Here is a 23,327-nt window from a genome sequence, read left to right as displayed (position 1 = left end):
GGCGCTTTCAAACACTCCGCCGACAAATTGGTGACCCGGACGTCCGACTACAATGAACCAGAGCGCAGGACTCCACCGACGACGCAGGCTTGACCACCACCGTCCAGCTCCGCCTTCAAGTCTTTTGGGTGAAAAATCCACGGGCCTGGTTTTCCCAAGTGGAAGCACAGTTCCACTTGCGGCACATCACCACCCAGTTGTCAAGCTACTATCATGTCGTGTCCGCCCCCCCCCCCCCCCCCCCCCCCCCCAGAACTGGCTGATGAGCTTGACGACATACTGGCAATGCCACCTCCTGACGACGCTTTCGATCACCGCAAGCGAACAATCCTCGCCAGGAAGACGGAGTCGGAGACATCGCGGCTTCAGCAGCTTTTAAACACCGAAGAGTTCGGCGACCGTAGACCATCCCATCTGCTTCACCGCCTGCGGCAACTGCTGGGTGAGCAAGCATCTGACGCAAACAATCCCATTTTACGGGAATTGTTCCTCCATCGCTTGCCCCAAGGGATGCGCATGGCCCTCGCCCCAGCTGCAGACTTAAGTCTTGACCGCCTCGCAGAGATGGCCGATCGCGTCGCCGAATACGCTACACCTAGCCTGTCGAGCGTCACGGACACTTCACACCAGTGCTCCTCCACCCGAGCCCTCGAAGCCCGCATTGACGCTTTAACAGCAAGCGTCGCGGCCCTTAGCACGAGAAGCAGATCGCGTGAACCAAGAAGGCGCAGATCATCTCGACGTCGCAGTTCATCGCAACGACGAGCAGGCGATACCTGTTGGTACCACCAGACATTTGGCGGCAGGGCACGCAAGTGCGAACAACCATGCAACTGGCAGGAAAACGCTCCGGCCCGTCACTAGAGGCGGCAAGTGACCAAGGCCCAACAGCAAGCCGTCTGTTTTTCATCACAGAACGCATTTCAGGCCGCCGCTTCTTGGTCGACACCGGAGCTGAAATGTCCGTCCTTCCTCCAACACTAGCGGAAAGACGACACCCACAGCCTGGATCACACCTCGTTGCGGCAAACGGATCCAATATTCCAACATACGGAATGCGCTCGGTGACCCTAGACTTGGGATTACGCCGAGTCTTCCGATGGATCTTTGTCATAGCCGATGTGACCTACCCGCTCTTAGGTTCTGATTTCCTTTCCCACTTTGATCTGGATGTCAGTATGCACCACCGTCGCCTGACTGACAACAGAACTCGCCTTGCGGTCAATGGAGCCTTCACCAACTTAACTTAATTTGGCATTCGAAACATCCTGCCTGCTTCCAGTTTTGCCGATATCCTAAAAGAATTTCCAGAGATCACGAAGACGTCTAACATATCAGAGATACCACCACACGGAGTGACACATCATATCGTCACGTCTGGCCCACCCACTTTTGTTCGCCCTCGTCGTCTATCGGGCGAACGCCTCCGCGTAGCCTGACTAGAGTTCGAGCACATGCAGGAGCTCGGCATCATCCGGCCATCAGAGTTCCTGGGCCACACCCCTCCACATGGTCCCCAAGAAAGATCCGGGAGACTGGAGGCCGTGTGGGGACTACCGAGCGCTGAACAATCAAACACAGCCCGATCGGAACCCCTTGCCTCATATCCACGACTTCACACAGCACCTGGATGGCACATCTATCTACAGCAAGATAGACTTGGTGAAGGCGTATCACCACATCCCAATAGAACCTGCGGATATAGCGAAGACGGCAATCACCACCCCCTTCGGCCTCTTTGAGTATGTCCGTATGCCCTTCGGGTTGCGCAACTCTGCGCAAACCTTTCAGAGATTCATCCACGAAGTCCTTCATGGATTTCCTTTCATCTTCGCCTACGTGGATGACCTCTTGATTGCGAGCGCATCACCTGAAGAGCACAACGAACATCTACGCCTCACCTTCGAGCGACTCCGCCTATACGGACTGACCATCAATGTGGCAAAATGTACCTTTGGGACAACGGCTTTGGAATTTCTCGGACACCACATCACACCTGCTGGCATCAAACCTCTCCAGTCCAAGGTACAAGTGATCCGAGATTGTCCCCAACCAAAATCTTTGAGGAAGCTGCGAGAGTTTCTAAAACTCATAAACTTTCATCGAAGATTTATTCCACACTCCGCACAAGCTATAAAACCTCTGACAGACTTGCTACGTGGCCAACAGAAACCCTCCACGGAAATACCATGGTCAGACAACGCACTAAAGGCTTTCACCGCTGTAAAAAATGCCCTTGCCGACGCCACACTTTTGGTGCACCCTCGAAATGATGCTCCAACGCGCATCATGGTTGATGCTTCGGAAGTTGCAGTAGGAGCAGTGTTGCAACAACAAAACAACAATGAGTGGCTCCCACTGGCATTTTTCTCTCAGAAACTCACCCCGGCGGAGACACGCTATAGCACGTTCGGACGCGAACTATTTGCAGTTTACGCAACAGTTCGCCACTTCCAGTACTTCTTGGAAGGCCGAGTGTTTCACGTGATGGCCGACCCCAAGCCTCTCACCTACTCATTCGCCGGAAACCACAACTCTTATTCTGCAAGTGAAATTCGCCACCTTGCTTACATTGCAGAATATACTACAGATCTACGCCATGTCGCCAGTATTGCCAACACGCCAGCAGATGCACTATCTCGCATTGGAAATGTATCCCCGTCTCCCGTTGTCAATTTTTCGGAATTGGCCTTGGCCCAACAGGAAGACGCCGAACTGCAAAAGCTACGCACGGCATCAACATCTCTCAAGCTGCAGTCCATTACATTGCCACTCGCCACTTGTGAGATTATTTGCGACATGTCGACTGGCACACCCAGACCCTACATCCCTCCGAAATTTCGTCAGGCCATTTTCCACGCTCTGCATGACCTCAGTCATCCGGGAATTCGGGCCACACAACGCCTAGTTACATGAAGATACATCTGGCCCCGGATCAACGCAGACATCCGTCTATGGGCGAAGACTTGCTGCAAATGCCAACGCTCAAAGGTGTCTTGACACACAAAGACACCGCTCCACCCATTTCGACCGCCGGATGCCAGATTTGATCATGTACATATAGACATCGTGGGCCCGCTACCATCATCCAACGGACTTCGCTACATCTTGACATGTGTAGACAGATTCACGCGATGGCCTGAAGCTGTTCCACTCGCGGACATCACAGCAGAGACCGTCGCCCACACATTTATAACCACCTGGATCTCACGGTTCGGTTGTCCATCTATCATCACGACCGACCGTGGCCGACAATTTGAATGCGCGTTTTTCAGGGCCCTCACCAACATCTTGGGCGCGCCACATACACACGACATCCTACCATCCTGCCGCAAATGGTATGGTTGAGCGCCTACATCGCCAACTAAGACGGCACTCATGACTAGAGAAGATCGAAACCATTGGATCAACCATCTTCCTCTTGTTCTCCTTGGAATTCGCGGCACCTTCAAGACGGATTTAACCTGCACCTCAGCCGAACTGGTTTACGGCACTACACTTCGGTTACCAGGAGATTTCTTTACGTGCACACCATCCGCACAGCCTGACATGCCTTCATACCTTGAAGAGATGAGAAAATTCTTCAATTCTCTACGGCCAGTCTCACCAAGACAACAAACACAGAGAAAGATATTCATCGTGCACTCACGTGCACTCACTTCTTCGTGAGACGGGATACAGTACGCGCACCTCTCATTCCCCCGTACGACGGACCATTCGAAGTCACTTCATGCACCGACAAAACTTGTACGGTCAACATCAATGGTCGTCATGACGTTGTCACACTCGATCGAGTGAAACCCGCTTACTTGGACTCTTCTCTGACGGACCCTGTTCTCCTGCACATCCATCAGCCGTTACACCTACTCAAGCAAAAGCCACCGTCAAATCACCGACTCCCCAAAGGACCGTGACGTGGGCCACAACCACACGGGCTGTTCCACGACACTAGGGTGGGGATTCTGTAGCAGAGCCGACAGATGCCACAACCACACGGGTTGTAGAAAACACCCGAGTGAACGTTGTTCTAGATTAAACAACCGAGGCTCCACTCCGCCGGGCGCAGTGCCGGTGAGCGCGCCAGCTCACGCTACCGCGTGGCCTCGGGAGCCGCGCGAAATAACAGAATATATGCCTTTTGTAAAAGCTCTGAGCCGGACGTCCCTTTTTCTTCTCCGGCGCTTTCGAACACTCCGCCGACAAACTCAATATAAGCGGCCACCGAAGGGCCGTAAAGGCCCTGTCACACTGAGGCAACACGACGGCAACAGCAACACAACACGTTGTCCAACAGTCGGGCAACTTGTTGCTCGCTCCCCGTGTTGTCCGACAAAGCTGTCACACCGCGGCAACAGCACGACAATGTGGACGACAACTAAAATGTTGCCTCGGTATGACAGCTTTCGGCAACAAAAACAGCAGCAACTTGTGTTGGACAACGAGTGTTGCCCTGATCGCTGGCTGAGCGAATTTCGGGCCGGCAACGCGACAACATAGATAGCTTCGATGGTAGAGCTAGTCCCCTATCAATAAAGTCTTACTCAAACAAAGGCTTGGAAAACGTTATTTAACAATAATTAGGGCTGGCGTGCAGCTAAAATATTTTGGATTTATGTTTTTTGCTGCGCAGTTACGGAAAGCGATTTTCGAAATGGTCACAGCTACGGTCGTGAACGTCCAGACTGGTTTTGAAATTAGATCTCCCGAGAGTCCAGCGCACATTACGGATAGTGAAATAAAATGGCATGCCTACTCACCCACTAATAAAGTATAATAAAAATAATCCAGCAAACCTAAGATTAAAAATTCGAAGCATAAAACGACCACTCTGATCATGATTGTTTATTTATTTATTTATTTTCATACTCTCAATGCCCGGAGGCTCTACAGAGAGGAGTGGGTGGTACAGATGAAATCGTTGGCAAGCTTCTTGAAGTATGTGACGTCCTGGATGGACACGATGGAGGCAGGGAGGTGGTTCCATTCGCAAGATGTTCTTGGAATAAAAGAGTCAAAATAGATGTTCGTATGACATGTCGGCGTGCCAACCTTACACTGGTGATCGTGGCGAGGTGACACATATGACGGATGAAAAAGTAGTTGATCTTTTAGAATTGGATTAGAATAATAGACTTTATGGAAAAGACAAAGACGAAAGTATTTACGGCGTAAAGCAAGGTCAGGTAAGTCCAAAGTTGTCTTCATTGATGAAACACTAGCAGTACGAGAATAATTAGAAAGGATAAAACGGGCTGCTCGGTTCTGGACTGATTCAAGAATGTGTGATAATGTTACATGACCCGGATCCCAAACGGAACAGGCGTATTCGAGTTTTGGCCTGACTAAGGCTTTATATAATTGGAGTTTGACGGGAAGATTAGCGGAACGAAAATGGCGCCGCAAAAACCCAAGCATACGATTAGCATTATTAGAGACATAGTCGACGTGCATGTTCCAGGAAAGGTTATGAGTTATGTGAATACCAAGATGCTTGTATGAAGCAACAGCATCTAATGGTATATCATTAAGGATGTATATGGCAGGGTCAGTGTTTTTAGAGAGTCGCGAAACACGCATGCTTTTACATTTAGTAACGTTAAGCTTCATTAGGGATTCAGCGCACCAAGAAGAAACTACGTCGAGGTCTGACTGTAGTATAGCACACTCTTGGGTATTAGTAATTACGCGATAAAGTACACAGTCATCCGCGAACAATTTAATAGAGGCGACAATTTGCGATGGGAGGTCGTTAATGTAGACTAAAAACAAGAGAGGCCCTAGGACAGATCCCTGTGGTACCCCGGACGTTACAGGAGTAGTAGAAGAATTATGCCCATTGACAGAAACATATTGTGAGCGGTTAGATAAAAAACATTTAATCCAGCCCAAGATGTTAGGATCGATATTAAGTTTACTCAGTTTCAAGAGAAGTAGGTCGTGCGAGACAGAATCGAAAGCCTTAGCAAAATCTAAGAAAATGCAGTCAACTATTAGCCCGGCATCAATGGCAACCATCAGGTCATTAGTAAACGATACGAGCTGTGTTTCACAAGAAAAAAATTTTCGGAACCCGTGTTGACAATTAGTAAAAAAAGAATTGGACTCGAGAAAGGCAACAAGGTGAGAGTAAATGATATGTTCAAGTAATTTACACGGCACACTAGTCAATGATATGGGCCTGTAGTTAAGTGGGGAGTGAGCAGTACCTGATTTATGCAAAGGAACCACCTTCCCTACCTTCCAATCGTTGGGTAACGTGCAACACTGCAAAGACTGTGAAAAAAAAAATTGTTGATGCTTGAAACTTGGAAACAGCCGCTACCAGACACCTGATTTGTTTTAAAAATGCCCAGGACGTTTTGGGCGAATGAAGTGATCACGTAGCAGCGGTAGGCCAGTAGACAGCGTTGAAAAATATTTATTTCACCGATTGTTATGAAGGCCGATGGTGTCGGTGTCGCAGTTTTGAAGCACTGTCAGTTCAGCTCAACACCACGCTACAAAAGACGCTTTGGGGTACTGCCGGTGCTAACGCAATTTTACAGTAGAAATAGAAATTGCGTGAAAGAACCGGACAGAATCACTTCATACGGTGGCGTAAATCCCGAACATACATCAGCGATGTCCCTTTCCTCGGTTAGGGCTATCTGCTTTGTCAGCAAATGAAGAACATTTCGATAAAATAAAGAGCGAAAAATACTCCCTGTGTCAAGTTTTCTAATCACAGTCACTAGTTGATGTCGTACCGTGGTAATTCCCGGCCCTTCAAACGCACTAGCACTTTGTAGAGTCACATTTCCAGCGATTCCGCGCCGCACACGAACGAAGGTAAACAATCAAGATGGCGGAGTGTTCCCCGTGTTGTCCTCGCCGTCAGCGCGGTGTGACAGGGTTGTCGGACAACAAATCGGGCAACACGGTTGCCGGGCGGCAGCAGCATGTTGCCCGACTGTTGTTGTTGCCTCGATGTGACAGGGTCGCCGGCAACACGACTTCCCCGTGTTGCCGGGTAGAGTTGTCCAACTGTTGCCTCAGTGTGACAGGGCCTTAAGGGACTTGGCTCCCGGATACCATGCCGTGAAGATCATCTTGCCTCTGGAAACCCACCTGCACGTCCGACCCCCCTTCGGCCGTGGAGCCGTCCGCCCGCTAGCTCGCAAACTTGGTCCCCTTAGGGCTGTGGAGGAGTTCGGCTCGCCCGCCTTTATAGTGCCACTGGGGATGATGTCGTATTTACAGGCATTCGGAGTGGTAGCTATACGTATATGTGAAGAATTCTATGTAAATAAATGCGTGTTAGCTGACAAATATGATTAGAGATTTATATGCGGGCGGTAAGGGGGGTGGGGGGATGGGTGTAGGGTGTGAAAGACACCCTCTACTCCTGCCCCCCCCCCCCCCCCCCAAACACACACTTTTCGAACTTTGTAAATATTATTTATGTATGTATCTACAACTGTTTTTAGGGATTAATTGTTGCCGCTTTCCGAAAAAATATAATAAACATATCCTGTTGTATGAGAGACAAATGTATTTAAGAATCTGCATCTTGCTCTTAAAACCCATACATCTCTGTGTTTGTATTCCGAGATACTTTTGGGACTACTTCTGAAAATCCCTGTCATACAATAGAACATTCATTTCAACTTTGCAACGGTTTTAATAATAATCAATATTAAAAATACGAACGCTTCTTTTAGACACAAGCAAACTGTTAGACTAGGGTGCCTTCATGTGCGTTTTGCTTAGGGTGGAGACATCTGGTCAATTTGTCTCACACTTTCATTTTTATTTTTTTGTTCAGAAGCGCGTGAAAGAAGGTGTCCCTGCACGCGTTTCTAGCGCTGACTGTGCTATGGTGGCATTTTGTTTTCGTCGATTTCTTTGTATTTTACTCGTGAGTGCGTGCTGTCGGCATCGGGTACTACGAAGGGTGGCATCACCCTAAACAGAAGGACATTGAGGCACCCAATGTTAGACCCTTATCCTTAAAGGGTAACTGCAAAGAAAAAAAAGTTTTTTTTAAATAGCCTAATTGGGACAAGCATGTCAAAAAACAATTTTTCCACGAGAAAAGACATTTTTTACAGCAATATTTATTGCGTGAGACTCATTTTAGTTTGCGGCTATTTCGTCCGTTTTAAATCGCGCGCCACAAAGTTGTGATTATGTGACGTCAATCCCAAAAGGTTCTCATTGGCTAAGAGTTTGATTGACAGCTTAGATCTTGGTTGTTAAACCTTTGTTATATGTTGCAATTTCCTTTTGAGCGGCATATTTTTACGTTTAAAAAATAACCCATGTGATGAAAGTTTTTATTCTTTACAAAAGGTTTACAAGACGGGCACTTCCGTTTGGATTCATACAAACAAAAGCTTCGCCATTCTTTCATTGCCGCCGAAGTCTCTGCTCCCGTCTGTCTCGCCTACCTCGACTAATCGTTTCGCCGAAGTGATCAGTGTTTCGTCGTTTCGTGCTGACCCAGGTGCTTGAGTGAGACTTCTTGAAGTGAAGTAGTGTGTGTTTAGCAGCTGTCGCAGGTGTTAGTGATAGGAAGCGACGCGGGGTTTTGGCTTTCATAGCGCGGTTCTTTCGTTTTTCCTCGCTTGCTTAGCGTGCTTTTTTTTTTTTTTTTTTTTTTGTTTTGCTTCTTTGCGCGTGCAAATGCTGACTTTTCGGAGATGTCAGATGCGTGATCCCGACAGTGAGCCTTCCAGCAGCCATGTCGCCCCGAAAGGAATGCTGTTTGGCTGGAGGCAATCGGGCGTTCGCGTAGCGACCAACGTGTCTAGTTACGTTCTCGTCATATCGCTCTGGAGGCCGTCGAGATTCGCCTCGTGTGCACCTAACATCCGCGACTAGACAGAAAATAAAAAAAAAGCACTATGTCCACTACGTAAAAATGGTCTCAGTTCATGCATCTGTAGGCAGGTACGAAATCGTGCCCAAATTTATTCACACCGCACGATGCAACACGTCGCTGTGCAAACGCAGTCCAACACGAAGCATAAAAACGGCAGATTTAAGACAACAATTCGGAGTCCATTGTTCAATTAAAACGACGTAATTTTGTTGAAAACGCCCGCAGCTTTTTACTCACGGTATGCGTCGGGAAACTTCCACATTTTGAAACGGAACGAGGCAGATTTACTTTTAAAAACGCTTCCAGCGTCCTCCCGGACCAGTTTGACTGGATCAGCTGACGACGACGGGACTTAACTGGTTGAACGTCAACCCTACAACAACCGTGTTAGCACCGCATTACACACACCACGAACGTTTCAGCTCTGTCGCATCGCCGTGTTGCACCAAACAGAACGAGATCGCCGAAACCAACGCAGCGCTGTCGTGAACCTTGGCTTGTGGTTGCGCACTCGTGGATTCTGTGACTCCCTTCGCTTTCAAAGCGCGCACGACGATTACGAACGATACTTTCCGTCCTCCGGGAACATCACAGGGGCACTTCTCCGGTCACGTCTTCGCTACATGTGCTCGCAAACCGCGTCAAACCAAAACAATACGACAATACCGCGGCCCGCGGCCTGGTGTAGTTGCCAGATCTTGCCGGAAGTCGAGACGCTGCGTCGTTCAACTCCGCAACGCAAGGAGAGTGAGGGGCGGGGCGTACTCCTCTTCCGCTGGGGTCGAAAGAGCGGGAGTTTCAAATGTGGAGAGGTTCTGACTCTACTAAATTACGTCCTGTGGCGTAAATATTGATAAAAAAAATAATTTTTTTCGCGGAACATTTGTTTTGTGACATGCTTGTCCCAATTAGGCTGTTCAAAAAAAAAAAACTTTTTTTTCTTTGCAGTTACCCTTTAACGTTGTCATTTGCACTGCATGCCACTTGCGATGATTAGAGTCCCCAGGCAGCATAACTCCCGTTGCGGCGGCTCCGATTACTTAACACCCAGCCCAAATAAGAAGACTTTTCAGGGTCAATGGCGGTCGGCGATGCAAACGATTGAGTCGAGCACTGGGGCGCGCTTTGGGCACGTATTGAGAGATGGCGTCGGGAGCAGGATCGGAAGGTGCAGCCAACAAGCGAAAGAAACCGGACGACACGCAGACGCAATCCGTCGTGGCAAGTGAGCCATCGTTATCCAAAGCACGTTTGTTTTTTTTTTTGTTTTTTTTTTAACTTCAAGTTTTGCTTTGATTGTCCGGATTTATATTTAAATCGAAGGTACACTACAAAAATATTATCTTCATTTAAGTAAACCACGTTCGTCGCGAGCAGTCTCGATTAGAGTGACTGCATATGCTATGCCAGGGGTGGCCAAGCTGCGGCTCGCGAGCCGCATGCGGCTCTTCGCGTGTTAAAGTGCGGCTCGCGGCTCCTTCTCCTAGCTACCCCCCCCCCCCCCCCCCCCTCCCTCCCGGTCACACGAGCACTTCCCCAAAAGGAGAAAAGGAACGCGTTTTCAATCGAAAGTAGCAGTTTCGTAGTCTTGTGCTACTGCTACGTTACGTACAGTTGAACTGCTTTTGATTCAGGTAGATTGAAAATAGTTCGAGTTCCGTGTATTGCTCCAGACAAAAGTTGGTCCCCCCCCCCCCCCCCCCCCCCCCCCGCAGCTCTTGGAAGTTTCGTGGTTTCGTTTGCGGCTCTTAGGCCGGGTCAGCCTGGCCACCCCTGTGCTATGCTATCAGAACCTATTGGCCCCGAGAGCGAACACAAGCGTCGCTGCGGTCGCCGCGCCCTGATTCGGTGAAGTGTGCCGTGATGTCAGGGGAAGGACTCCGCTTTGCGATATCGCATCCGGCTTGCTTCTCTCCCCTCTTATCTAGTTTGCGATCATGCTGAGCTACTGTTTAGCGCCACAATTCAAATGTCGAAAAGAAGCCGGTTTTACCTTTCACCAACCGAAGATATGGAGGTTCAAGAGAGCATGGACAATCAAACTTTGGATGGGGGAGGCACCGTCATTGCTCGCCGTTGTGTGCCGCAAGCACTTCGAGGAGAGGGACCTCGTTTACTCGGTGTACAAGACGCTGGATTATGCCGATGCCGGCGTGCTTCTGTACCTTTCCTAAGCATGACTGTCACTTTTACCTTTATAATTAGATTAAAGTAGCGAACGCTATCGGCGGAAGCAATTCCGCCGATGAAACTTTCCGTCCGTCCACACGACACAGGGCGATCATGTTAGGGGTCAGTGAAGCAGTGGCGTAAGTTTTTCAGACGCTCGAATTCTGTTCTTTTGCATGTTCATGAGCAAGGAGAATATAACATTCTGCTTTGCACGCCTTTCAAATGGCACTTAGATGAAAGGTCTTTGGGCTGTCGGCAAATGAGCCTGTGAACCCGTCTCTGTGTGCGCCGCTCTGCATGCACTGGTTCGCAGATGCTTTAAAAGACATGTGTCTGAAGGCCTTTGAAATGCTTCTGGAACACGGTTGTTTTACATCAATGTAATTTATTCGCATGCAGGAATGTTTTATTTCTGAATGACGAACAATTGCTTAAAATTAGTTTGTTTTGTAGCAGGAAAAACGGCCGAATTGGCTCCAATTTCCTGTCTGATATGTATGAAACTGTCAAAAATATGCACAGTAATAGTACCATAATGAGGAATGTTTATGCGTTTTCCTGACATCCTTCCTTTTATCCAGCCTTGTTTATTCGGAAATTACACAGTTAAGTTTGAATTGTGATTTCAAGTAAATTATACATTGCTGCAGGTTCCTAAAACCTTCCGCAGCCTCCAAACTCCGTACAACTGGACTTTCTGACAACAGAGGAAGACAGGATTAACAGCAAGCATCCGAAACGGCTGTCCCGTGGAAGATGCTGCACCACTAGCAGAAAAAATGTGGAACCTGTGACGGGTGACAGTTTACGTGAGAACAGCTTGAGGTATTTCAGCTTCAGGAAGATACGGTTTGACTAAAATCTCGCATTTAGAGCCTGAAAAACATAAGTTGTCAAGAAGAAACTAATAACGGGCTAGACACCTTCGCTTACATTTTTTGTACATTTTTTGGATGATATTATTAACAATTACACAGATACCATCAGTGGAGTCTATTGAAATACTACACGAATACAGCAAAAGCCAAATGCGAGCACAATAAACAGATATAAACAAATAACTTGTGCTATACGCCAGGGCTGTACAACACTAGAGCGCGTGACGCTTCAGCGCCGACATTAGAGCGCCGACAGTAGAGCGCCAGGACGTTAGCGCGCGCGACTCGAGAGCGCGGCGACGTTAGCGCGTGCGGAGGTCGCATTACGGGGAAGATTCTGGGAAGGCGCTCGCTGCGGGAGCTAGTGAACAGCTGAGAACATGGTGGCGGCCAACCTCGTCGGCAGCGCGGAGAGCGGTCCAGTAAGGTCGCCCGTAATTTATTCCCGAGAACAAACGCGAGCTTTTATTGCCATCATAAGTAAGCGGAATATATATAGCGGAGCTGCTCGATGAGGACGGCCCCCATTCACGCCTTGCGAAGTACGACTTGCACGTCCGAACGGGTCCCAAAGGCTTCGGCGCAAGCACGAACAACGCCGAGAGCTCCGAGCACTGTAGAGCATTGCATGATAGCGCAGAACGAGCAGCTCCTACCTCAGTGCCGTTCCTGACTGCGCAGGAGCCTTTCGGGGTCCGGTTGGTCCGGTCGCGGCGAGGTCTGGCGCGGCGAAGCGCGGAGGCTGCGGAGGCTTCCTCAAAGCGAGCGCACACACGTCGCCTTTGGTCCAGAGTGACCCGGCGGCCCGGCCTCGAGCCCGAAACGCTTGGGTTTTGATGTCTCTTCCGTCTTGGTAACTTTTTTCACAGCACCGAAGACAGCGGGCACGATCTTTGCGTTCAATGAACGCGTCGAAAGGCCTCCAGTGCGATGCACCGGAAAACGTGGTGCGGCTGGTGCCGGAACTGCATAACTTCGAGCTTTGACACGGCGTGGCGCCACCTTCGTGTATTTATTTATTTAGTAAGTACACACTGCGGACCTTTCGAGGTCCAAGCAGGGTGGGCGGTAAACATAAATAACGCAACAAAACACAATGGTTGCACATAAAACTAGAAAGCAATTGTGGAAAAACTGCTGCGCAGTAATACAAGATATACTAAATATACATATATCAAAATCTAGTAAATCACAAAGTTATAACAATGACCCGTCAAAATATACTCGGTGCGCATTCATGTAAACGTTGCCGCGTCGGCTTCGTTCAAAGAACGAGTAAAGTCGATGCGCTGAAGTCGCTTTCATGTAAACGAGGCTATATATGCGGGGCTTGCACTCGTCGCGACTGTTGATGAATCTCCACCGCGCCACCAACCGGCACTGCTAAAGCGCCGTTACCTGCAACCGAGTAGGAACAAGACTCGTCGCCCGTACGCACCGCTTCTCCGCTTGTCGGTCGCCATGTTCGCTTTTTTTCTTCCGGCTTTGGCTCGGGTACGGAATGGGCCAAAAACCAGACTCCTCCAAAAGCTCGCTCCTCCTCGAAGGTCAGGCGTCATAGCGAAGTCGAGCGGCCATTGGCGGCGCCCGCGTTTCTCCTTCGGGTGATTGACAGGACTCGGTGAGGTTTCAGCGAAAAATTGCTCCAGAAGCGCGCCACTTATTTCGAAGGCGCGCCACTTTTTCGGTCGCGTTCAGGCGGGGAATCTGTTTCCCGAAACCTAGTTTCGCGACAAGATTCGCCAACAAGGTGCATCGTGTGAATAGACCTTTAGAGCGCCCGTCGCGAGAGCGCAGAACCAGTCTAGCGCGAGTGGCCCGACCGGACCGACCACTTCTTCGGGCATCGCGTGTTTTATGTACAATTGGCAGGGATATATGCCGCGGAATTCAGCAATGACATTGCGAAATGCAATGTCATTGCTGAAATGCGTCGAAAAAATGTTTGTATGAGACAAAAAAAAATGTGTTACAAAACGCTAACAGAAGAAAAAAGCATATCTGTAGCGTGCATTTTTGCAGAAAAAAAAAATCGCCTTTGACCTAGCCAAGGTCAGCTGAAATGTTTTTCTCTAATTTTGTAAACTTTTTCTCTGACGTTTTCCAAATCAAAGAACTAATGAACGCTTCAATAGTTCTTTGATTTTGTATATAACAGATTTTCAGGGGAAGTTTTCCTGCATCCGTTAAAAGGTTGGAAAGATCTGCATGCGATAAAATGCGCTGAGCTTTCCTTCGATGAGTTTTTTACAGATACTTCTTAGCGGTGATCTTTCTTCATTACGGACATCGACGTCAGAATACCATTTAAGCTTATGCGAGGGGTGTCCAAATAGCCACCAAATTGATCGGAGCCCAAATACGTGTCAAGAATAGAAAAAATAATGCAAAAAGTGAACTATTTACAGAATATCCGAGAGGCGCACCGCAACACTGTGAAGAAATGTTAAACTCGGTGCTACACTCAGCTGCAACCTCTCCCAGTACCAATATGCCCCAGCCCACTCCCCTGCCCCCTTTTCTCTCCAATCTCAGTAAACAAATGGTTAGAAAGAGTCGTACCCTTTCTATTTTTATTAAAAGCATACTTAATCAATCAAAATTCACCAATGCTTCAATCCGATGAGTCGCGCAATTTTGTTCTGTCTGTGGAGCCGCGGGTACATCACACATTTTTTGGTGTTTGCTCAAATAGGGTGCTCTCTCGTGTCATGCGCTCAACTGGTCAAGCGCTCTCGTGTCGTGCGCTCTAGTGTGAAGCGCGCTCCTGTCGCAGCGCCCTCGTGTCGTGCGCTCTAACGTCGGCGCTCTCGTGTCGCGCGCTCTACAGGCGCTCTCCCATGCGCCAGTTTTCCTTCCTTCTTTATTTTGTCCCTGTACTCGGGCTGTCTCACCTGTGAGTCTCTCTCCATGGCCCAGACTATATTTAGCGTGCTGCTCGAGCAGCATGCAGCTTTCTGCTTCGGCGTTTTTGTTTAAAAACAGAGATACAAAATAAAAAAACGCGAAATATTATACATAATCTGCCGATTCATTCAGACCATCAGCAGCGTTGATTGTGTTAGATGTAAATCTATCGCTATGCCCTTGCAATTGTGGCAGTATTTCTTCCTTTTCATATACAAGCTGCGCTTTATCCGTTGCCTGCCCTGTCAACTATGCCTGAAATGTTGGTTGCATTTTCGGCTGCAGGTACAAACCATACCTCAATAAATCCACATATGAAAATATACACTTCGTACAAAAAACGCGCACAAACAAAATTAAATACAAACGAGCACGCCGACAGCTAACATCGTAACAGCCTCCGCAGGGCGAGCGAGGCAAGTCAGGAAAAAAATATATCCTCGCCGTGAAGTCACCCCTTTTTGCCGTAAGGGGGCGCCACTCAAACTTCTCGTGGCCGATATACGGTTACTCTAGTCGGGATAAGTAGTTAGTGCCATCTATGAATACGTGCGCCAAACCAGTGTTGCGGAGTTGCCACTCCGGAGTTGGAATGATTCCGTAATCATTCCGCATTTTCACGACCCCGGAATGGAATGGGAATGGAATGGTGGCAACGCTCAGGGGAATGGAATGGGAATGGAATTAGATGCCTTTTGCCCGGAATGGAATGGGAATGGAATGGGGCCAGGTTTTTATATATATATATATATATATATATATATTTTTTTTTTACGTTGAGCTACACCGAGCCAGTCAGGGAGTCGTTTGTTCAGAAATAAAATGAGCGGGAAACTGCGAACCCACGTAAGGCCCTAACAGACTTATATGGCAAAAAAAAAAATGCCATACGAAAAGCAAGCGTCAAAGCAAAGAACAGAGCGGGGGAGGGGGGGGGGGGCGGCGGTGGCGCCTTTCACCAGTGAAGTTCAACACGTATCCGAATGCGTGTGCGCCTGCCTGTAATATTGCACCGCTCAAAGGTACGTCATCAGCCGACGTGAACGTGACCCACTGCTCTGGTGATCCGATACCCAGGAAGGAGGCCAGACCTGGCCTCGTTGTGTGGACCCAGGCTTCGTACACCTGCGACTCGTCTCGAGCGCGCAGTTTCTCGGAGAGCTTGCACCTGTGCCGGCCATCTCAGGTTGCAATCTACGAGGTCTCTGTTTGATTGATGCTAGGCGAAACTTGAAGACTGCCATTCGTGCGTTGGAGGCGGAGAGTCGGCAGGAAAGACCGTCACAACAGGGATGCCACCGTATTGATTTTCCAACCCTAACAGAAGATGACATGTGCTTCAGGATGCTTCAGGTGGTCCACTTTTCTCGAAAATTCCAAATGCAACGGCCTGCACGGTTTTCAACGAGGTCACCTACAACGAAAGTACGTATTAATTGTCCTTTCATAATACAGCGTGGGTAAAGTTTCATGTTCAAGGCAACACCTACAGATTCAAGAATACTAGTTCATCCCACCGTGACGTCATGTGATAAGTTCTGACAGGGGCGCCCTTATTGGACAGGAAAGTGTTGATGTTTTGATGAAATTTATTTAGAGGTCGAAGTCGTTTCGCATCATTGGTCAGCCAGACAGGATGCCAGGGAAGGGACCGCGGTCAATCCTTGATGGAACGTTCTTTAAACCCATTGACTTGAGAGCTCTTTGTCCGGAACCACAACCTTCAAGACGAAGGGCCAAGCTTGCGGAAAAGTAATTTCGGGACCAAGGAAAAAAACAAAAAAGACTTCCACTTCAAACTTAAAGCTTCATCTCAGTTGGTGTTTCAAAGAAATTCGAAAAATGTATTGCATTTTCAGTATTCATATTTCTGCCCTCCCTAATATACATTCTTGTATTTGTATTTCCAAAGACTTTCTGCCGCTTTTCAAGATACATTTCCGATACGTATCGCGATACATTTCTACAGATATATTTGAGGCTTGAGTATCAGTATCTTAGCAGCTATTTTCACCTATCCCAGTATTTTAATTCCCCGCAGGGGGCACCTGTGAAAGCAGGTGTTTGGAGAGTGGCGTCTCCACGGACCCCGAGCCATGTGGGTTCGCCCGCCCACGTATGGCTGTGCTTGGCTTTCCCGTGTCCGGGGAAAAGAGCATCCTGGTGGTTGAGCAGAACCCGGGGTAGGTTTGGACCCTTCGGGGCCCTCCGGGTGAGGCAATACACCACTTCGACCCCTGCTTCTCGTAGACGAAAGTCCTGGTAAGGCCCTGCCAGGATGATTCAGTCTAGTCGCCACTCCTTCTACTATCCCCTCTCTACTTTCACCCTTGTCTTCTCCTCCTTTTCACTCTTCTCATTTCTCTTCTTTCCTTTTCAACTCTTTTGGCGGCAAGGGCTAACCTTGGGTGGCGACAGACACCTTGTCCAGAACCACTCTTGGTTATAGAGACTGGCCAGCACTAATAGAGTAACGTCCTCAGCCAAGCCATTCTTGTTAAGGAGCGTTACCTATTCCCTTGTTGGGCTCGGTGGTGGGCGGTGCACCACAGTTTCCGAAAACCCTCCCCCTTTATATAAGTTCCAAACTTAAACCTTTTGATCGGCCCCCCAAAAGAGGCCGCACCGAAGCTCAAGTCACTCCCGAAACATCCAAAGTACTCGAAAAATTTCCAAAATTCGTGGTCTTACACTTTGAAGAAGAAAATCCACTTGCCAAACTGTCCCCTTTCTTAGTCGCCAAGGTACTGGAAGGAATCGTTGGGAAAGATTACTCTGCCAAAAAGATGCCATCCGGTGATCTTCTTGTTGACATCAGCACCAAAAAGCAAAGTGCTGCGCTCCTTTCTCTCAACGCTGTGTCTGAATACAAAGTAAACGTTACTCTACACCGCAGACTTAATACAGTTCAAGGAGTTATATCGGAGGACGACCTAATGGACTCGTCTGAGGAAGAACTCGTTGAAGACCTTTCAGACCAAGGAGTTGTTGCCGCTCGTCGCATCACCCTTCGTCGTGAGGGTGTAGAACGTAAAACGAGACACATTATACTGACCTTCGACACCACCACTCTCCCAGAGGCCATAAAGGCAGGCTACCTCCGGTGCCGTGTTCGCCCCTATGTGCCGAATCCCCAGCGGTGCTTTAAGTGCCAAAGGTTCGGCCATGGGTCACGGAGCTGCCGGGGAAGCGACACTTGCGCGAAGTGCTCCAGTAAGGAGCATGTTGCTGACAGTTGCGAGAGTGAACCGAAATGTGTTAACTGTGATGGCCGTCACCCAGCATACTCGCGCTCTTGTCCAAAATGGAAAGAAGAAAAAGAAATACTTACTTTGAAAACCACAAAAAACATCTACCATGAGGCGAAAAAACGTTTCTCCTTCCTATCGAAAGGAGGGTATGCCGAGGTCGTGCGCAGGGGACCCGCACGACCCGTGATTGCATTGGCGGGAACACAGACCCCTCCAGGGGGGGGTCTGTCTCCCGCCAGTGTCCCCTCTGAAACCCGCGGGTGCAGTGCCAGCTGCACTGCACTCCAAACACACGGTGGACGCTGTTCCTTCAACGTCCACCCTGAAGCAGGGGGCGGCACCTCCCACCGCCCCTACCTCCCTGCCTCCTCGAGGCCGAGGACAACCCCGCGTCTGGACCCAGCAGAGACCTAGTGAGCCGTTAAGGCTACCAACCCCACCGGGTCTTCCTCCGGCTCCCCCTGAAGAGCCTATGGACGAGGGTGGACCCAAGTCCAGCGAGGAAAGTTTCCTCGCTGGATCTGACTCCTCTCTTTCTGCCACCAGTGACTCTACTGGCCAGCAGAAAGAGGCTGTAAAAAAGAAAAATGCCCCGCGCAAAAAATTATATTTTAAGCTATAGTCACCTCAATTTACTTTTTTACCAGTTTTTATATTCACTTTTGCACTGGCTAAGCATTTAGGCATTATGCAGTGGAACTGTCGCGGCCTTCTATCTAACATAGATGACATCAATTCATTTTTTGATGAGCTCCGTCCTGTTGCTATTTGCCTACAGGAGACGTACCTGACTGATTCGCACACGCAGGTTTTGCGTCCTCAACAAGTTTTTAGGAAGGACCGCCCTTCTTCAAACCCTTCGGGTGGTGTAGCAGTGGTTGTTCAAAGTGGAGTGGCATGTGCTGAAGTTCCTTTACAAACTTCACTCGAGGCAGTTGCAGTTCGCATCCTTCTTGACCGCCTTATCACTCTACACTCTAAAAAAAAAAAAGCTGCAGCTTTTACACCCCATGTCACATATTTGACACCCCAAAACTTCAGTTCGACATACAGCGCACTGAGGTTGAACCGAAGGTACCAACTTTCACGAGCGGCTTGAAAGCCGAGTTGTACAACTTGTTAAAATATCTAATGCACGTATGACTCAATGCAAAAAAAAGTTGTTGAGTTTTTCTTGGACCTACTGCAAAAACCTCAGTGATTTAGTTTTGAAGTCTTTGATAAGTACTTTAGCTGTTGATTATGTTATATCAAACCGTCATCAAGCCTTTCGTAAACGTTGCTGCCGTCGTTTCGATGTTATTGCGCTGTACGTCGAACTGAAGTTTTGGGGTGTCAAATTTGTGACAAGGGGTGTAAAAGCTACACCGTTTTTTTTTTTTAGAGTGTAGTATCACTCTACTTACCACCTAATGTTCCGCTGCATCTTCACGAACTTCAAGCACTCATCAAACAACTTCCCAAACCTTTTTTAATTCTTGGTGATTTTAATGCCCACCATCCTTTGTGGGGAAGCTCTCGTCAAGACTCTCGAGGTGGAGTTGTTGGAAGGCTTTTATTATCAACTGGAATCTGCCTGCTCAATAAGAAAGAACCAACATTTTTTAGCGCTGCCCACAACACTTTTACATTGATCGACCTATCACTATCATCACCATCTCTACTTTCATGCTGTTCATAGAACGTTTTAGACAATCCTTTTGGAAGCGACCATCTACCCATAATTTTAGAGAGCGCATTGCCAGTTTCATCGATACCAACCCGCCTTCCACGATGGAAGTTGGAAAAGGCCGACTGGTCTATTTTTGGTCTAGAAGCTACTGTTGATCCCTCCTTGTTTCCTCATATGACTCCTGAGGATGCAACGCTTTACGTCACAGAATGCATTATAAATGCTGCTTCTGCTTCAATTCCACAGACCTCAGGAAATCTTCCCCGGAGGTGCAAGCCCTGGTGGAATGAGGAATGTACTTCCACTCGGAAAAGCCAGAACAAGGCGTGGGGAACTTTTCGTCGCTATCCAACTTTCCGTAATTTGATAGAGTTTAGGAAAAAAAGAGCACAAGCTCGGTAGACGGGAAGACGGGCCAAGTGGGCGTTATGGACAAAGTATGTTTCATCCTTAAATAGTTTTGTTACTGCTAAAGAAGTATGGGATCGTCTCAAAAAGTTCGTGGGCAGTACTACGCTTTCAGTATTCCACTTTTTCCTTCAATCTCAGCATCTCTAACAGGACAAGCAGACTTCCTCGCAGAACATTTTCAGCATGTCTGCAGCTCTTCCAATTACAGTACGAAGTTTTTAAAGTACCGGTCTACCGCTGAGAAGCAGAAAATCACTATGTCAGGCTTCAACTCTGCTGCATACAATAGACCGTTCACAATGTGTGAACTGGAAGTTGCTCTCAGCCTAAAAAAGCAATCTGCACCTGGGCCAGACAGAATTCACTACGAGATGCTTAAGCACCTGTCTCGTGAATCTTTGTCCCACCTGTTCTCCTTTTTCAACTACCTATGGGAAGCTGCTGCTTTCCCACATTCTTGGAGAAGTGCCCATGTTATACCTTTGCTGAAACCTGGAAAAGATCCCTCTCTGGCTACCAGCTACCACCCCATAGCACTTACAAGCAGCTTGGGGAAAACTTGTGAAAGACTTATAAATCGCCGCCTTATGTTCCTTTTGGAAGAGAAAAACTTTTTTGACACTAAGCAGTGTGGCTTTCGTGCTGGACGGTCCACCATGGACCATCTGGTCCGGCTTGAGACCGTCATACGTGAGGGCTTTGTACACCGGCAGCATTCCGTGTCGGTGTTTTTTGATCTAGAGAAGGCATATGACACTACGTGGAGGTATGGTATCCTTCGAGATCTATACAACTGTGGAGTGCGTGGCCGTATGCTTCGTTGCTTGCAGAATTTTTTAAGTGAGCGTACATTTTAAGTCCGATTAGGCTCGACTTTATCCAATGTCTTCTTGCAAGAAAATGGTGTCCCCCAAGGCGGAGCCTTAAGTGCCACCTCATTTGCAGTTAAGATAAACAGTCTGGCTCAAGTTTTACCGTCATCTGTTTCATACTCGCTCTACGTGGATGATGTGCAAATATCTGTGTGCGCCCCTTAGGTTTTCGAGTTCAAAGTATTTGTAGCTCTCTCAACCTCCCTGTCCCTTCCACAAGGGGTGTTAACTTGCTAAAATCTATAGAGAGAATTGCCCCTTGGAACGGGCTACCCGTATGTTGTGACTGGTCTTTCACCAAATACAGTAAGAAGACCGTGGCTCCACAGTTTCTTCAGCAAGAGTTTCTATCTTTGCAAGAAAGGATATCTAGCGGTTGCGCCGAATACTATACCGACGGATCGAAATCTTTATGTTCCGTTAGTTGCGCAGTTTATTCTAGTGGCTTTGGAAGAGCTGTGCAGCTTGACTCAATGGCAGGCATCTTCACCGCAGAGCTCTATGGTATTTTATTAGCCATTGAGCATATTCTGGATAACAGTGTATTAAACGCAGTCATTTTGTCGATTCACAAAGCGTCTTAGCTGCTATCTCTTCCAGAGTTTCCACAAAGAATGTACTTACACAACATGTTCGTTTTCAGGTAAACAGAGCTCTGCGCCTTGGAAGTAATATCAAATTTTGCTGGGTACCAAGTCACGTGGGAATTGCGGGGAATGAGAGTGCGGATCGCTTGGCTGCATCTGCCACAGATTCAATAGCATCTTTTCGCCTGCCCTATCAGGATTTTAAACCACTTTTAAAGAAATCTTTTTTAAAGACTTGGCAGCTAGAATGGGACACTGAAACCAACAACAAACTCCACGTGATTAAACCAATGATAGGCATCTGGGAAAGTTCATTTCACAGAAACCGTCGTCTCGAGGTTATGCTTTGTCGCTTGAGAATCGGCCACTCACGTCTGACAAATATGTACCTCCTCTGTGGCGAAGAAGTTGCACTTTGAGCCCTTTGTGGGGAATTACTTACAATTTTACACATTCTATGGAGTGTAGGTTTTATCATCAACTGCACGTATCATGTTTCCTGAACTTTTTGGAGACTATCTACCCTTTCATCCTATGTTTTTACTTGGTGACAGTGCTTTAGTACCTCTCAGACGAGTTTTTAATTTTCTTAACAAAACTGGTTATCTACGCAAGTTATAAAAATCTTCTCTAGTCTAGCATCTGTTTTGCTGAGTTTTAATAAACATTTTGTTTGGCGCATTATGGCCTCCGTTGCTGCTGCGCCATTAAAACCTTAATCTTACTTACTTAGTGTTTTAATTTTCAAAAACATTTTTGAATATTTTGTGCCCAACCCTGCAACACAATGTAGCTGTCAAGTTCCAATTTTTACGTTTAGGAAGTAGAGGAATGGAATGGAACGATTCAGCCATTCCAGGAGTGGGAATGGGCACAGTGTCCCATTCCTAGGAGTTGAAAAGAATGGAATTATCGAAAACTCTAATTCTCTGGAATGGAATTGGAATGGAATGGGGGTGCCCATTCCGCAACACTGCGCCAAACGCGCCCCGCCGCTCGACTCGGGCGTCTGCGTCGCCCCCCACCGTTGACCCTGGCAAGATTCTAGAACGCAGCTCTTAGGGCGTCCGTTTCCGGGTCTAACGGTGTCGGCGTCGCCGTCGCCGTCGGCTCAACCGCGCGCGTTGCATTATGGGACGTCATAGACCTATACACGAATTTAACTCAAAGCTAGATTTAGCGAAGAAACTGAATTGGTGTGTAGGTCTGTGATGTACCATAAGGGAACACTCCGCATTCACTTTTCCCATAAATTTAGTGGCGAAACTGACATCACATAACCTCTACACTAATTCAGTTTCTCCTTAAAATTTAGCGGGGAATTGAATCGGTGTTGAGCTATTGTTGCGTCAGTTTTCCCGCTAAATTTTGTGGGGAAACAGACTCTGCGTGTAAGTCATGTGACATCATTTTCTCTGCTAAATTTAGCGTGGAAGCTGAGTTGGTGTTGAGGTCAGCTGGCGCCAGTTTCCCAGCTAAACTTAACGGAGAAACTGTAACGTTATGTCGCGTCACAGGCTTCTTGCTCACGAGATGAGGCTTCCTCAATCCGGAGCAGAGAGCCAAAAACATCTTACGTTAAAACAAACACCGCGCGTGTTGCAGTATGGGGCTCCCACCTTCACCTCCTCGTCCTCCCTGGCCTACCCTAAAAATATATGCAATGGGTGTTTTCATTTCAAATCGGGCAGGCTAAAAGCGTCTAATTTTTAAA

This window comes from Ixodes scapularis, unplaced genomic scaffold, assembly GCF_016920785.2.
Source record: "Ixodes scapularis isolate PalLabHiFi unplaced genomic scaffold, ASM1692078v2 PGA_scaffold3__209_contigs__length_174095766, whole genome shotgun sequence".
Lineage (NCBI taxonomy): Eukaryota > Metazoa > Arthropoda > Arachnida > Ixodida > Ixodidae > Ixodes > Ixodes scapularis.
Note: the sequence above shows the minus strand (reverse complement) of the source record.